The sequence below is a fragment of the Neopelma chrysocephalum genome, unplaced genomic scaffold (assembly GCF_003984885.1).
Source record: "Neopelma chrysocephalum unplaced genomic scaffold, ASM398488v2 Primary Assembly neopelma1_26, whole genome shotgun sequence".
In the NCBI taxonomy this organism is placed as follows: Eukaryota; Metazoa; Chordata; class Aves; order Passeriformes; family Pipridae; genus Neopelma; species Neopelma chrysocephalum.
This window is the reverse complement of record NW_020897695.1, coordinates 20,936,819-20,951,752: the sequence shown is the minus strand read 5'-3', so window position 1 is coordinate 20,951,752 and position 14,934 is coordinate 20,936,819. Positions and strand designations below refer to the sequence as shown.

Genomic DNA, 14,934 nt, shown 5'->3' with positions numbered 1-14,934 from the left:
GGTCATGATTTACTGATTATACTGTCTTTAGCAACTGAATTTCCAAAACATATGTGTCCTAGGGAACAACTGGTATTAGTCTGTGCCTGCTCAGAAGACTGGAGATACAAGAGACCAAGATCTCCATGTGCAGCCAGCACTTCTATGACTTTCTCCATCTGTGTGTCTGTATCTGTTTTGACTGTTCAGACTATTAAACTCTCCACAGCAGGAACTGTCTGTTTTTATCAGATATATATCCTCAACTGAGCAAAGTGAGGCCTCTCAGAATGGGTCCTTCAAAAGCACCACAAAAATGTTTTGGGTTTTTTTCAGGCTATGCAATTGGAGTCTCTCATAGGACTACTGGAAAGTCTGTATTTAAGCATCAGTTACCCAATGTGCATACAGTTGGATACCTTTGCAAAAAAAAGGTGTACTGTCCATTCTGTGTAAACATGGTGAGGTCTCAGACATGGCTGAGTCTCACAAAGAAAGTGCGAGAAATTTGTTGACATGTTTAACTGGCATCACTCATGTTTTACAAAGTAATATCTTGAATGCAACACTCAGAATATTCAGCCTTCCCTTCCAATTTTCATTTGAATGTGCCTTTCTTCACTGTTGCTGAGGTAGTTTGCCTGGACAACAGAAGATTGTGAACTTTCAAGTATTTCCCTCAACTTCCTTCCCTCTACCTCCATCACTGTTACCTCTAATAATGTTTGGGGAACATCACTTGAGCTGGGGCTGTCTGCTACCACTGATCTGATCACGTGGAGAAGAAAAAGCTCATGTACCCTATCTTGCTGAGAACACTTTTGTTTTTTTTAAATCCAGGATCCAGTGAAGATTGATGAACTGTACAGTACAATTAATTGTCGCTGTTCCCAGATGAGTTATTAAAGTTGTGGAGTAATTAAATCACATCTCGTCTTTCTTCTTACACAGTCAGGACAATCTCCATGTTAGAGAAACGAGGGTAGAAACAGGAGAGAAAAATTCCAGATTGCTTTACTTGCAGAGCTTGACTTAAGATGGCTTTGAAGCAGCCCATTGCTGGGAGCCTTACAACCATGTTCTAAGTGTGGGTGTTTGTAAATAGGGCTAAGGGTAACCTTAGTAATTCATGACAAATTCTCAAGCATTTGTCCTTAGCTGGTATACATTTAGATTTCATCTTTTGAGTTTTAACTTACATTGTCAAAATGTTTAATTTCAAACTCGGGTGAGGCTGTATTTACCACTGAGGGATAATAAGTTTTAAAACACTGTTACCATCTCTTAACGCAAACCAATCTGGAGAGAAAATCAACCATAGAACAAAACTGGGACAAGGGAATTGTTAACAAAAAAATACTTTTCCCTTCAGCTCTACAAAGAGATCACAGAACAGCTCTTTACTCAAACCAGATTTTAGATGCTTCCTTCCGTGCACAGTACATATGGCTTGGATCTATTTTTTGGTTAAAACAGAGCTACATTTCTTCCTGTTAGTAAACATATCACGGCTTCTATAAGAACTAACAACAACAAAACTTTTCTTGCTTTTAATGTAGATTGAACATGGGTACTCTAAATAGGAAATAATTTCTCTGACCATATGCATAAGCTGAATGGCTCTAAGAGATAACTAACAGGTAAAAATACAACCTTACATAAAAAAAGCCATTCACTTTTACACAATCAGCATTTGAAGAGCTCTGTATCTAGCAAAAAAAGTACTTAAACAAAGACTGAATTTAACTTGACAAGAATACCTGTGTTACCACTTCCCCTCCAAGCTTACTTTCCCACCTTTCTTCTTATTCCATTTTTTTCTTTTATTCACCATCCCTTTTATGTTTGCCTTTTTTCCTCAACAAAAAGTCACTGCCGAGTAAAATATAAAACGTTAGCACGCGAACAGATAATTCCTTCCCATTGCCCTATCACCCCTTCCTCTGCCATCCTGAAAGCAATATAGTCACTCAGAAAGAAAAGTTGATAGTAATTTTAAGCAAAGATAACACATGAAATATCGCAGGGTTTCATGCTTCACACTTCACATATAACATGGCACTGTCCACCCACTCCAGCAACTGCCTCCTATGGACTTAATTTTCCTCCCAACCTTCTCAGTTTGCTGTCAAATACAGTAGTGAATTTGACCGCATATGTAAGCAGGAATGCAAAACTCCAGATTACCAGTAATGCTATTTGTCTATTTTGCACACAGAGGGTGGCAAAAAAAAGCAAGGAATCTGCATAGAAAAATGTTTAAAAAATTGATTCAGCAGCTACATCTTGCTAATATTAACGATAAATCCAGCTGGCAGAAACCCAGTAGCAAATGTGAGCATAACTGAGATGTAGAGAGATAACAGCATCTGGGGGCAGCTTATGCAAACATAGGCAAAAAAAAGCTCTCTGCTGTATGAAAACTGAGCACTGGGGGTGGGGTGATGCACAGCAAAGAGGAAATCCTAGCTAATCCCACGGGCTACCCAGCTCTGGATGTGGCACTGACTTCCATCAGCAGCACGAGCCTGCAGTGGAAGACAAGAAAGGTACTGGGGAAGACAAGCCTGTAAAGGATATGATGTTGAAATGCTCTACAAATCAACTTCAAAAACTACGGACACGAGGAAAATATGCCACAGTGATGGCATCCAGGATTATCTTGGTGACAACTGCATACAGTGCAATGAGTTTGGAAACAGCCAAAACAACAACTACAAGCCAGTAATTTTGAACAAAAAGATCTGATGTATCCACCCAACTCTGACAGACTAGTTATTTGATACTAATTGGGCTCTGCTAAAAGCACAGCAAGAAGAGGCTGTACTGTGGGGCTACGGACAGTAGTCATTTATCAATTCTTAACATAGACCTTCGTTATTGCAGCTTGGCATCACTACTGCGCTCTGAAAGCCTCCCACTCCAATATTTCCACAGTTGCTACTATGCCAATCACAATGACTTTCTCTGAAGCAACCAACTTTCCCAGCAAAAGGCACATACTAAATAACGACAAGCCTGAAGCTCTCTCATTAACATCCATCCATCCAAAATAAAAGCATGCAGTACATTGTTCCAACCTTTGTCCATACCTTCTCTTCCCATGGTCAAGTTGCCCAGACATCATTGCATACAAAAGGATCACAACAGCATCCTTGTTTTCATGGGTACCATACATCTTTTGACAGAACCAAACAATATTTTTTCCCCTCTCAAAATTGACACAAGTAAACAAGGTTATTGTCTTAGCAGGCTTGCACACAAATGTACATCACAGATGCTATCACTGTTGACATTTTACTTCCAGCATTTAAATCAGAGGTCTTGTCCATATAATAAGTACATTTCTTTCAAAATGGATGACCGCATGCATACATATAGTGGCAACAAGAGGAACTGAGGTGTGTCTACACACCATTTGGAAGGGCTCTGGCTAAACCACTTGTGCTTTTCTTGAACTCATTTCTAGAAATATCTGGCTTGCTACCCCCGAGGTGTTTAGCAGAAGGCAGAGTGCAAGCAGACCAGTGACAAAGTGCACTGGAATGTCTCACTGCAAGAAACTGCCCAAATCAGACATAGAAGGATCGTTACAGCAGCCCATCAAAATAAAGGCATGACTGCCTAGTAACAGAAAACAGATTTGAGCAGTTCTTAGGCTGCTGGCCTTCATTACCTCTCACGATCCAAACTGCATCATTGCTTATAAACCCTTCTTAGTAAGAAGTTGTTAACTTAAACAGCAAGAGAGAAGAGAGGCAGGGTTCAAGAGAGGACTTCTTTAAAGCCCCTGACAGTTATCCCTCATTAGCAAAGACAAACATTTCTTGGAATCAAAAAGAGAAAATTTGAGGCTATGGGAAGAGCAAGTTTGGTGTCATGGTATTCAGAAGGACATCACTTTGAAGTGTTGCTTCTTTGAAGTATGAAGAATAATGCCAGAAATGTGAGATTCTTGTGAATGAAATTAAGTGACAAGGAAAAAAGTCAAAATACTCCTAGCGTTCCTGAAGCATGCCAATAAGCAAGAAACCACTGCTAGCCTAGGCTGAGTATACTCCCACTCATGGTACGGCAGTACCTGGAAAAACATGAGAGCAAGACATATTGAGGACAAGTTTTAACTGATACTACCCCATACACTCCCCCTTCTTTCTCCTCTATGTCCTTTCAATTCCCAGCATGAAGAGAAAAGCAAAACAGCAAACTAGAAAACATGATTTCAGTTTGTCTAGCTTTTTAGTTTGACTAGCTTTTCAAAACAATAAATCAGATGGTTATGGATATAAAAAGTTCACATATTATTTAATGAAGTAATCTTTAATTGAGAGAGAGAATGATCCACCCTTTCTACAACAATGTCCCAACACTGAGGATCCCTCAAACAACAGCACTCCATTCTGCAAGACCTTTAGGTTTTCTCAGTGACAGTCAGTTCCAGGGACAGGGACACTCTTCAAGTACATTAGCAACATCAGCCAGTCCCCAGAGCCCTAGGTTTGGAGCAGTGCACACCAAGGCAGAGAGCTAATGCTCTCAGTGGCAGAGCTGGAAGCACAGCCCAGCAGCTGCAGTTTGTCAGAACCCCACCCAAAACACTCATCATCTTTCAACTGCTAGAGTCCATGTGGTCAAAAAATCTTCCTCTCCTTTGTGACAGTAAAAATTGTTGTTGAACTAAGTCCCACACCTTTTGGCAAGCTAATAACCAAAAAAACCCTCAGTCCAAATAATCTGTGTTTACTCTGTGTGACTCTGTTTACTCAGTGTTTACTCTGTTTAAAATCAGCGTTTACTCTGTGTGACCTCCTGTGTTTCTCTGACACATACTAGGTTGATATACTGGGTCAATATTAGTTCAGATCAGTCTACATTTTATGCCAACTGCTCTTGCATCAATTTTTATCAAGTCAGATGGAGTTGTTGTATCCAAAACCCAAATGTTTTGTTTTATACCTTTCCTGTACAAATTGTTAAAGGCTTTGCATTGTTAAGCATCTGGCAAAAGTTGATTATGCACCATTAAATCTCTTCTTTCACAGGAGCATAAGTGGGTTCAGGGCAGCTATTAACATATGCCACGGTAAAACAGCATCATCCAGTAAAATCTCCATTTGAAAAAAACATCTTAAACATTGAAAAACACAAAGAAAACACATATCTTTCTGTTCAATATTATACCTCTTCATTTAACATCTGTGCTGCTATTCTTCCACTTAGAGAACTTGCCCACCTTCTTGGGTGAAGATAAAATGTGCAGCCTGCTCCTTTAGAAGAGTAAGTTTTCAGCAAGTTTTGTGCTTAACACAGTAAGCACCATCTAGGTGACAGCCAAAGAATGTATATTTGATTTATCCAGGCCAAAGAGTTGCCTCAGAGTACTAAAAAATCCCCAAAATACATCCCCAGAAATCATTCAAGTAAAAAGAAAATACAGAAGGAGGCCTCACACTTCTTATGGGGTTGCTCAGAAATTAGTTATTAGATTGGCTTAGAATCTAACATCTTTAATATTTACATAAAATATCCTTACAGCAAGTACAAAAATTATCTGTCCAAAAAGAATAGCTACATGCACCTTCTAGCTGTGCTTGATGCATTTTAGCAGCTTCAAGCAAGCAAGGAGCCAGTGTTATATGTGACCAGTCAGCAGAGCAGCAGCACAGACTGAGCTGGTCAACAGGTCAGCAGTGATGCATCAGGTTTTCCTGGAAATAATCTGGTATGTACTGACAAAATACTTGAATCCCTGTCCATTTAAACACACAAGTCACACTCAAGCTGCCACATAGACACAGGTACGACTTTCTCCACACCACTAAAGGTTCATAGAGAACAGTGAATAATCCCATACCTTCTACAGACTTCAACATGGAGAAATCATTCGCATCTGTATTATAATGTCGTGAGTACAGACAGGCAGCACACACAATGGAAACAATAACTATAATTCTGTCTACGCAAGTTAATGATATGTTATAAAATGAAATGTTGAAGGATTTCAATGGATTCCACAGAAGTCTTCACCTTCCTTGACTCCCAAAGGTATGCTAACAAGCACAAGTAGCCAAATATCAAATTCTTCACTAGTAACTCATAGTGTTACACACATGTCATTTCTCCCCTTTTTGCAATGAAAACCAAAGGCACGCTCACTTCATCCAGGCCGCGGAGGGTAGCCATGGGAAGAACTTGAAGTTTAAAAATCAAAAGAATGGGTTTGTCCTTTATTTCTTGAATTTATGATCAGCCTCGTCAAGCTGAAAGAGGAAGATCTGTCTTGTCTCTGAAACTAGCCCAAACACTACAACCTGACCTCTCCAAAAACTTCAATTTCAGTCTGGAGAAACTGTTTCCATGTTTTGTTTTGAATGTCAGAGTAAAGGCTGACCTTTTACTGCGATGTTGTATCATTTCTAGAAATGTGGTAACACCGAAGTCAGAGAGGACTTTCTCTTGCAGCTTTATACCACAGAATAAAACACATTTAGAGAGATGCACATTTTAGTTAATTATATTGTGTTCATCATCATATTCAAGGAATCTGGTGGTAACATTTGATCAACCATAACACATTTGTTCTATATCATTTCTGTTTATAAACCACATGGAACCCATCACTGCTACCAGTCCTACAAAGAAGGCACTCAGCACCACCAGCCCTGCTCAGTAGTGTACAGTTCAATCATTTTGGCTTTTACAGAGCTTTGTAGTGCTGCTCACCATTGCTGCAACTGCAGACAATGCCTGCCATACTGACACGTCGGTAAGATGACCTGCTCAACAGACCACATTCCTACCTGAGCTCTTCAGAACTAACAGCTTTTCTGCTGACTTAGCCCAAACCAGCCTCCAGGATAGTTGCAGAATGAGAGAGAAAAGCTGCTCAACACCTGGAGTTGAGCTTAAAGGAAACGCTTATTTTAGTTTGGGACTATTTCTGTTAGCTTTCCCAGATTCTTACAGATAGGACATTTTTGGAATTAAAAACTTTCCTGTCAGCTTCATCTGGAAAATAGCAACCAATTAGCACATCAAAATAAATTGAGAACAGAGCAGGGAAATGAGAATTATGAAATAATTTCTCATTGCACCTTTAAACACTTCTGTGCATGTGCCAAACTTTGTGGCATCTTTACCACAAATCAGAGTGTAGCCCCTTCACAGTCATGACAGTAATACCTCAGCATTGCTGACCAGTATTCACAGGACTAACCCAGTCTAACAAGCCTTGGCAGAACCTTATTTAAGAAATCTACTTATTTTAATATCAACATTTGGCATTGAAGTAAACATTTATAAGAAGAGAAATAGTTTTCTTTGGGCACACACACTATCAGTAAGTGAACACAAAACATCAATACATACTGTTTGCTTACTGCAAATCTTGCAACAATAAAATCTGTATCACATTCATTTCTATACCAAGTTTGAATGCCTACAGTTTATAAACATCACCTTCATGTGTCTGTAAAGAACTTCAGTGCCAGTATGTACAACCATTTAAATGATGTGATTCACAGATTTTCCTATGGTTTGTGTATGTTGGCATATCTTGAGGGCATGCTCAGTCTAGTGTGGTGCCTGTTTTTCATTAAATGGGAACACTTTATAAAACAATAAATATAGCTTTTCATCAGAGCCCTGAGGCATCCATTCATTGCCTTATCTTGTCCCAAACAATTTTTGAAGAGACATATAATAAGAGTTCTCATTTTGCCAATTGCATTAAGGATTCAGGGATGGTGAATGAACAGAAATAAAATCTGATATACATACGTCTACCTTCTTTTTAAACATACTAGCAAAATCGCCCATTTCATTCTCTCCATCCTGCAATAACTGGAGTCACTCCACTAATTCAGTGCTCAAGACTCTCACTGGAAACTAAAATATCATTATATAGGTAACAGAAAAAGGGAAACTCTGACATATCGCTAACCAACCTGAAGAAAACTAGAATTGCCATTTCCGTAAGTAAGACAGAGCTGAAAAGCAGCTCTAGAAAGCTCTAGGAACATAGAAGGTAGTAAATTTTGTTCCAATTACATCAAGCAGTGAATAAAGCATGAGAGACAGGTACTGCTGAAATGAAGTAAGGTTATGCTGCCAAAGCAGCAACCCAAGACAGGTAACCAGGTTGAAGGAAAATCATGCAGGACAATTTCACAACAAAGAGAACTGTGAGGATGGCTGCAATGAAGACAGGAAAAGAGACAAAGCAGACACTGGCCTCAGAAGTGCAGGGCAGTCTTAAATGGGGTTAACTCAAGAAAAAAAGAAAAAAAAGAGAGAGAGCAAACAAGAGACATAAACAGGAACCTGGCAGAGATAAATACTTAGCGAGGAGATCAGAAGATCAGGGCAAAAGGGTAACTCGAGAAAACTGAGAGAGGAAGGGAAGAAAACTGAAGAGGAGGTAAAGGCAGGAGAAGAAACAAAACAGCCAGTCTTGCCACAGAATACACAAATAGAATTCCAGTTCCAAATTCTGGCAAAATCAGCAACTTCTTGTGTTGCTTTTCTGTTCTCTTCCACTTATGCAGCCTTATATCCCCTCCCTGCAGCAGGGCATCATCCTGCACTAGTAACAGCTCCTGTCATCGTCCACTGGGCAGCTCCACCAGGAACTCTGCCACCAAAAAGCCAGTGCCAGTTGATTTATGCTGTTTTTGTAAATCATGGTGTACTTCCACATTTACCACTACATACTACACCACTCATCACTTGTAGACTTAGGTTAATGAGAACTCTGGCGACTCTCAAAATACTTGCAAACTGAGGTTTCTTGTCATGAGAGTCATCAGTTGGAGCCTGCCCGAATATTGCCATAAAAAAAAAAAAAAACTGTGGGAGAAGTTATTTTTGTTTAAGGTTTGTTTGGCTTCCTTAAGGAAAAAAAATTCTGCAGGCCACTTCTGATGCATGAGGTTGCTTCAGCAGAAAGTCTGTGTTTCAGCTGAAGCTGTGATCTCATCCTTTCCTCCAACTTAAAAACATTCATACAGACTATTTTTCTAACTCTCACCATCCTAACCAAAACACGTGACATCACTCTTTCTATAGGTGTAAAAAAGCCGTCTCTCTTTTCCACACACAGTATTGAATTACTTCATTATTCAGAAGGAAACTCTGAGTTTAAGAAGCAGGAAGAGTAGGGCTAGAAACTGGGGTTTGGTATGTTAAACCAACAGTACGTTAGTTTGTCATTAAACTGTCATATTTTTTCTTCAGACACAGGTCTCTCTTGAATGTTTTTACCTAGTTGGGTATCTTCTGTTTGTTTCTCTCTATCCTCAGTTCTGTTACCCTATTGTCTTTTCTATTTTCCTTGTGATTTACCACAGATGTCCTTTCACAAACAAATGCTCACATGCTCATTTTTCTTTCTTTTCATTTTAAGCTTATGTCTGTCCTTCCTCCACCCACTGGCTCGCTTTCTCCCAGTTATCCATCACTTATTTTTAGTTTTGTTTTGGCTGTTTTACCTTCTATCTATCACCATTTTAAAAAAGTATTTCTCTCTCTTTTTTTTAACCCAGATGTCATTTCCCTTACTCTGTAAGGAAGTCTCCTTGTTTCTTAATCTACCATCTTCCACAACTTCGCATTTAATTTTCCAACATCCCATAGCCCAGTCTTTCCAGTCCAGGACTGAACCATGCCTCCAGCAGAGTGCAAAGCACAGGCAAGGAAATATGAACCAAACTAGGAAGTAAATAAATGCAGTCTTGACTCAAATTCCCATGGTCAAAACTGGACTGATGCTCCCACTAGCTGGTGGGAGTCCACTCCCTTTTCTAAACAGAGGAGCAGCTTCCTGGCTGCAAAGATATTAAGCCTGTGAGCCCTCGTTACCCTTCCTGTCTTAGGAGAGCACAGGACCTACCTCCTGCACCACTCTTAGCACACAGTAGGTGCCTCCCCATCTCTCCTCCCTTGCCCTAGCAGAAGGAACATCTACAGCATTAGCCCTGAGCCAAGCAAGGCCAGTTTGATCTACGCTGCCGCCTTCACCAACACCTCCAGCTATAATACCTGCTGCCTGTTACCACAGAGACAACACACCATGGAGGCAAAAGGCCTGGGAGGGGAGAGCAGCAGGAGCTCAGAGCGGTCTTTCATGGGGATGCGGCCTGCACACCGCCCTCTGCTTCCCACTCCTCCACTCCCAGGCAGCAGGGAGTGAGAGCCTGAAGAGATTCTCCCTCCTGTAGGCAGCTAGTGGAAACCACTGCAAATTGTTTTATTGTCCTGACTCCTCTCTTCCTCCTTTTGCAAGGGAGGGTAAGGAAAGGAAAGAGATCTTATTTTTCTGGTGAATTGATGCAGTGTTATACCTGGCTTCAGAGTAAAAGCCAAGCCCTCCAGGAAGTAGGACAACAGGCCATCAAGGTACCACCTTAAACATCTACATCAAACAAGCCTCTGTATGTCAAATTCTTTCTAAACAATAGACGATTAAATGTAAGATATATGATCCTCCCTTTACAGAGGAAAATAGCATGCCCTGAAAGAATATAGACCCAAGTCACACAGCAAGTTCGTCAGACTCCAACTGGAAATGGTTTGGTCCCCAGCTCTCACTCATTACAAAACAAGGCTGCCTCATTATAACTGTAAGAGACAGATTAATATTTAACAGTGATTCTTTAAGAAGATCTGGTTCGTGTTAGAGTTCCTTTTATTGCTCAGAAGCAATTAAGGAACAGCATTTACAGGTTCTGTAAAGCTGTGCTCAGTGACTGAAAGCCCTGGTAGAGCTGATTACAGCCAGAGCAAATCACAGTTGCTATTTAAAAAGTTAAGGATCCCACCTCGTGCTCAAATAGTCCTGGGGCAGACCTCAGGAAGCACTTCCAAAGGGCACACAACACAAAGTGCTATGAACTAAACACTGAAAACTTGTTTCCACTCTCAGTCAAAACCAATGTAAACCAAGAGAGACCATTCATTGAGGCAACACCAAGATAAAAACTATCTAAGCCTCTGAAGGAGCCCTGCCCTAGGAGAGGAGTTTCCCCCTTTCCTGGGCTGGCTTATGTTCAATGAGTATCATTGTTCTTGCCACTGACTTGTGACTTCAGTGACTCTTATCTCATGAAGTTTCATGAGCAAAAATTACTCTCTGTATAATAAAGCCTTCCCAGGGCATACTATCACTGATTTAGATGCTAAGCCAATCTTAACTAGTCTGCAAACACCAGTAGTTCCCTACTGGCACTCAAGCCGACCTTTCCTGTGTTCCAGCACAAGGGCTCTTACCATACCTTGATATAACAGCATTGCCTGCTTAATTTCTGCTCTCACAGGTTACTGATTACTGGTTTGTTTTCAAGTCTGGAGACCAAGACTCTGTGTTACAAAACATATATATATATATAAGAAATGTCATTAAAAATGCTTTGTCACTGACAAATAGAGCTGTAGCTGCACTGTAAGAAACCAGAGAGAAATTTAGTCCATGCTTCCAGTAAAATTCTCAGTAAAATGGAACAAGAAACACCACCTCCTCCTCACAGACCAATGGAACACATATTCTTCCAAAACCTCAGGACTCATCCAGACAAAATAAAATCTGGAACCTACACAGCAATGGACTGTTCAGCCTCTTCATTCCATGCCAAAGTGATTCTTTTGGGGACATAGAGTCCGCATATACAACAGTCAGAGACTTGTTTTTCCTAGTGCTCTGGTGATTCCTGCAGAACTAGAAGAGACTAGCAACAAAAAAAAAATCAGAAATATTTTATACTAGTTCCCTGCTAAATACAAAATTGAAACACCTGCCATTATTTTAGTGTTAATTTGTCGGTGTAATATAGTGAAGCCATGAGCTCAACTGAATATGGTATGCCAAAACATGGTTTTCCAAAATTGAATATTTTTATACAATCATCCCCACAGGAGGTACCCTTGAGTGTTTTGGGGTGTTACACACCAAGTATAATGAAGCAATCTGCCTTTTGATTTCAAACATTCAGCTTAGTTTGCAATTGCTTGCACAGTACTATCCAACTGCAGCAAATAGTTTGGTGCAGTTGGGAAGACAGCATTGTGTTCAGGATAAGCTGTGTTCAGAATAAAGTCTGGGAAGGCGTTAAAGGGTTCATCGTCGAGTCCCCTTGAGTTTTGGTGGGTTTTTTCCCATGTCAAAAAGGGGATAAAAAACCCCATGATGAGTTTTTTCAGTGCAGTGGCCACTACGAACTTCGAAGAGAAGGATCAGCAGGCTGTTTGCACTGAGGCATCTTTGTGCTGCAGAAAACTCAGCAATTCCTGTGAAAGTAGAGTTTAGACAATACAAAGTATAATCCCACAATAAATTCCTGCCAATGTATAAATACTATACAATCTTCCTTGCTTCTCTCATCCTCATAGTCCAAATGTGTCCTCTACACTGCACTGAAAGCAGACCCTACGCCCTTAATCCCACATTTCCATTCTGTGACAAACTCCTGACCTCTTTTATTACCATGTTCCTTTAAAAAATGAAAATGATACACAAGAGACACCACTGAAGTAAAGCCTTACATTAAGGAAGATCATTCCTGTATTGTGAAGTCTAAGGTTTTGCGGAATTCAGTTTAAATCTGTCTGATGTTACAATATCCCTATCATTTTGGCTTTTATTAAGACATACATGATCAAAATAGTAAAAAAAAGAATCTAGAAAGATCAAACTATCAAATAAGAAAAATATTAAAATAATTAGCAATCATACTTTAAATTAAATATGACTTCTGTGAAACAAATACTTATCTTGGAACAAACCCTCACCCATTACACCAGAGGAAATCAGCTTAGGCTTATTATGACGGGACACCAGTAAGAACAACACTTACTTTCCATGCTTCTTTATTCAAAAGATACAAACCTTAAAAAAAGAGATTTAATAAGTAAATAAACTGATTATTCAAGCCCTCAAGCTGTGAACAGTCTATACAGACACCTAGATTTACAGACTTAAGTAACCCAATTCCTAATAGTATGTGTGTGTTTCAGGACACACACATTACCTTCAATGTTACAGTATTTTGTTTATAGCAATACAGAACCCAAGGAATCAATGTGACTGCCTGTATAACACAGCTGTATCTACTGGTTGAGAATTACTGTAATCAGTGGAAATATAAACCCAGATTTCCAATAATATCACAAATTTGCTCATCAAAGAAAGCTAACTAGAGACAGCTAAAATTGTTTTCTACTCAGAAACACATGACAAGTTAGGATGGGACTGATCCTGGACATTAACTACATTCAGTCACCCAATTACTACACTTCCTTGCTAGCAGCCTCCTAGAAACATAATCAAGTCAGGTTATCAGTAAGGGAATGCACAGATCAGCTTTTCAAATATTAAATAAAATACTTCCTTACAATTCTGATGGTGTGGGGAATAAACCAAAATGTAAAAGGAAAGAGGAGAGGGAAAGGGGGAGGAGGAGAGAGCCTATGTGTCTATGTAAGGAATGTGGGCTCAATATACAACAGCACTAAATATTTTATCTTCCAACCAAGTTTCTACAAAAGAGTCCTGATTAACATTTCATTGCCAAAGATGCACCACTATACTAAAGGCCTTAAAAATCTGCATTTAAATGGAATAAAAAAAAATGTTATTCAAAAGCATCCTTTAGACATTCCCTTTTAAAAGCAGTAGGTTAAAGGTTTGATTTATATAGACGTTAAAAAGGTTATACGTTGCCTTTGTCACATCACAGTTTCACCATGTAGTTTCACCTCAGCTTCACATTTATGAACTGGATGAAGACAATACCATTTCTGAAGTGCAAATACAGACTTCTTTATTTTTTGTCTGTTAAAAATTCTCTTTAGTACATATAAATGCTAACATCTAGCCTTTGAGGTGTTACTTTTTTTTTTACCTATTTCCCTGAAAAACTAACATATGCTACAGGTTTTAATTTTATTTTACAGAAAACAGCACATGAAAGCACTTGCTGGAATATTTATTAGATTCATCTGTTATCATTTTGTTACAAGATCTGCAAAGAAGAAAAAATATACTCATGGTTGTGCAAAAGAGCATGGTTGGTGCAACATCACTGCAACATGAACTGGCTGTTCTTTACTGGACCCTATGCCACAAAATGAAAAATCCTTGGCTTTACCATATTTCAGCATGTTAAGTGTTTGCACAAGCAATGTTTGAATTATCTAAGGTCTCTGCTGTGCATCACCTATAGCGTAATAATTTTCACTCCATGCAAAATCCAACTAAGCTAAATACTTGCTAATCAGTTGTTCTATAGCGAACCACAGCACCAAAAGGGCTCCCACAGCGGCCAGCCTCCATGGTATGCCAAACTGGAGGTCCATCTTCTCTTCTAACCCCCAGTGTTTACACAGGGAACTGGTGAGAGATCCTAAGCAAAAACACCAAGCCACAGGAGAGAAGCCAATACTTAATAAATGCAAAACACATCACAACCTAAATATGTTAGTGTAAATGTTGAATGACTTCTAATTATTTATAATCAGCAGTCATTAAGAGTCATGCTTTTCCCCCTTGATTCCTTCAGTAGAGAGGAGGCAAGCGTGAAAAATGGGTTAGCAGCCTTTCTGTGAGCCAATTGCTCCTGTTCTCATAGGGACTCAGCCAAAGCCCATTAGGAAGGCACTGACCTCAATATGCTGTGGATCAGGCCCTGAACGCCACAGAAGTCTCTAGCTTCCCAGAAGGTTATGCTCCCTCTGGCTTTATAGGCAGCAGGAGAAGATATGAGAAGCCTTATCCTACAGCCTCTTTCCCAGACGACTCTTAAACTTCCCATGAGACACAGTCAGAGGTTAAATAGTGCATAACCTCCCCTCTGCCCACCCTTACCTCCCACAGACTTGCAAAGTGGCGGCCACCTTCTGCAGAAAGCAAAGGAGGGAGAAGTAATGCAATTATGCAAAAACTCAAAAGGATGCCAGGTGTGCCCA

At 39.8% G+C, this 14,934-nt stretch overlaps 1 protein-coding gene across 2 annotated transcripts in view; it reads right to left on the bottom strand.

The window, feature by feature from the left end:
* GLI3 (GLI family zinc finger 3) overlaps positions 1-14,934 on the bottom strand; it is a 207,594-nt gene that overhangs the window by 159,246 nt on the left and 33,414 nt on the right. Inside the window, exon 1 of one of the 2 annotated variants that reach the window (XM_027675837.1) lies at positions 11,569-11,621. The exons of the other annotated variant lie outside the window; for it this stretch is intronic. The gene's annotated coding sequence lies outside the window, so the exon portion shown is untranslated. Of the gene's footprint in view, positions 1-11,568; positions 11,622-14,934 lie in introns of those variants that run through there. 2 annotated transcript variants of the gene reach the window in all.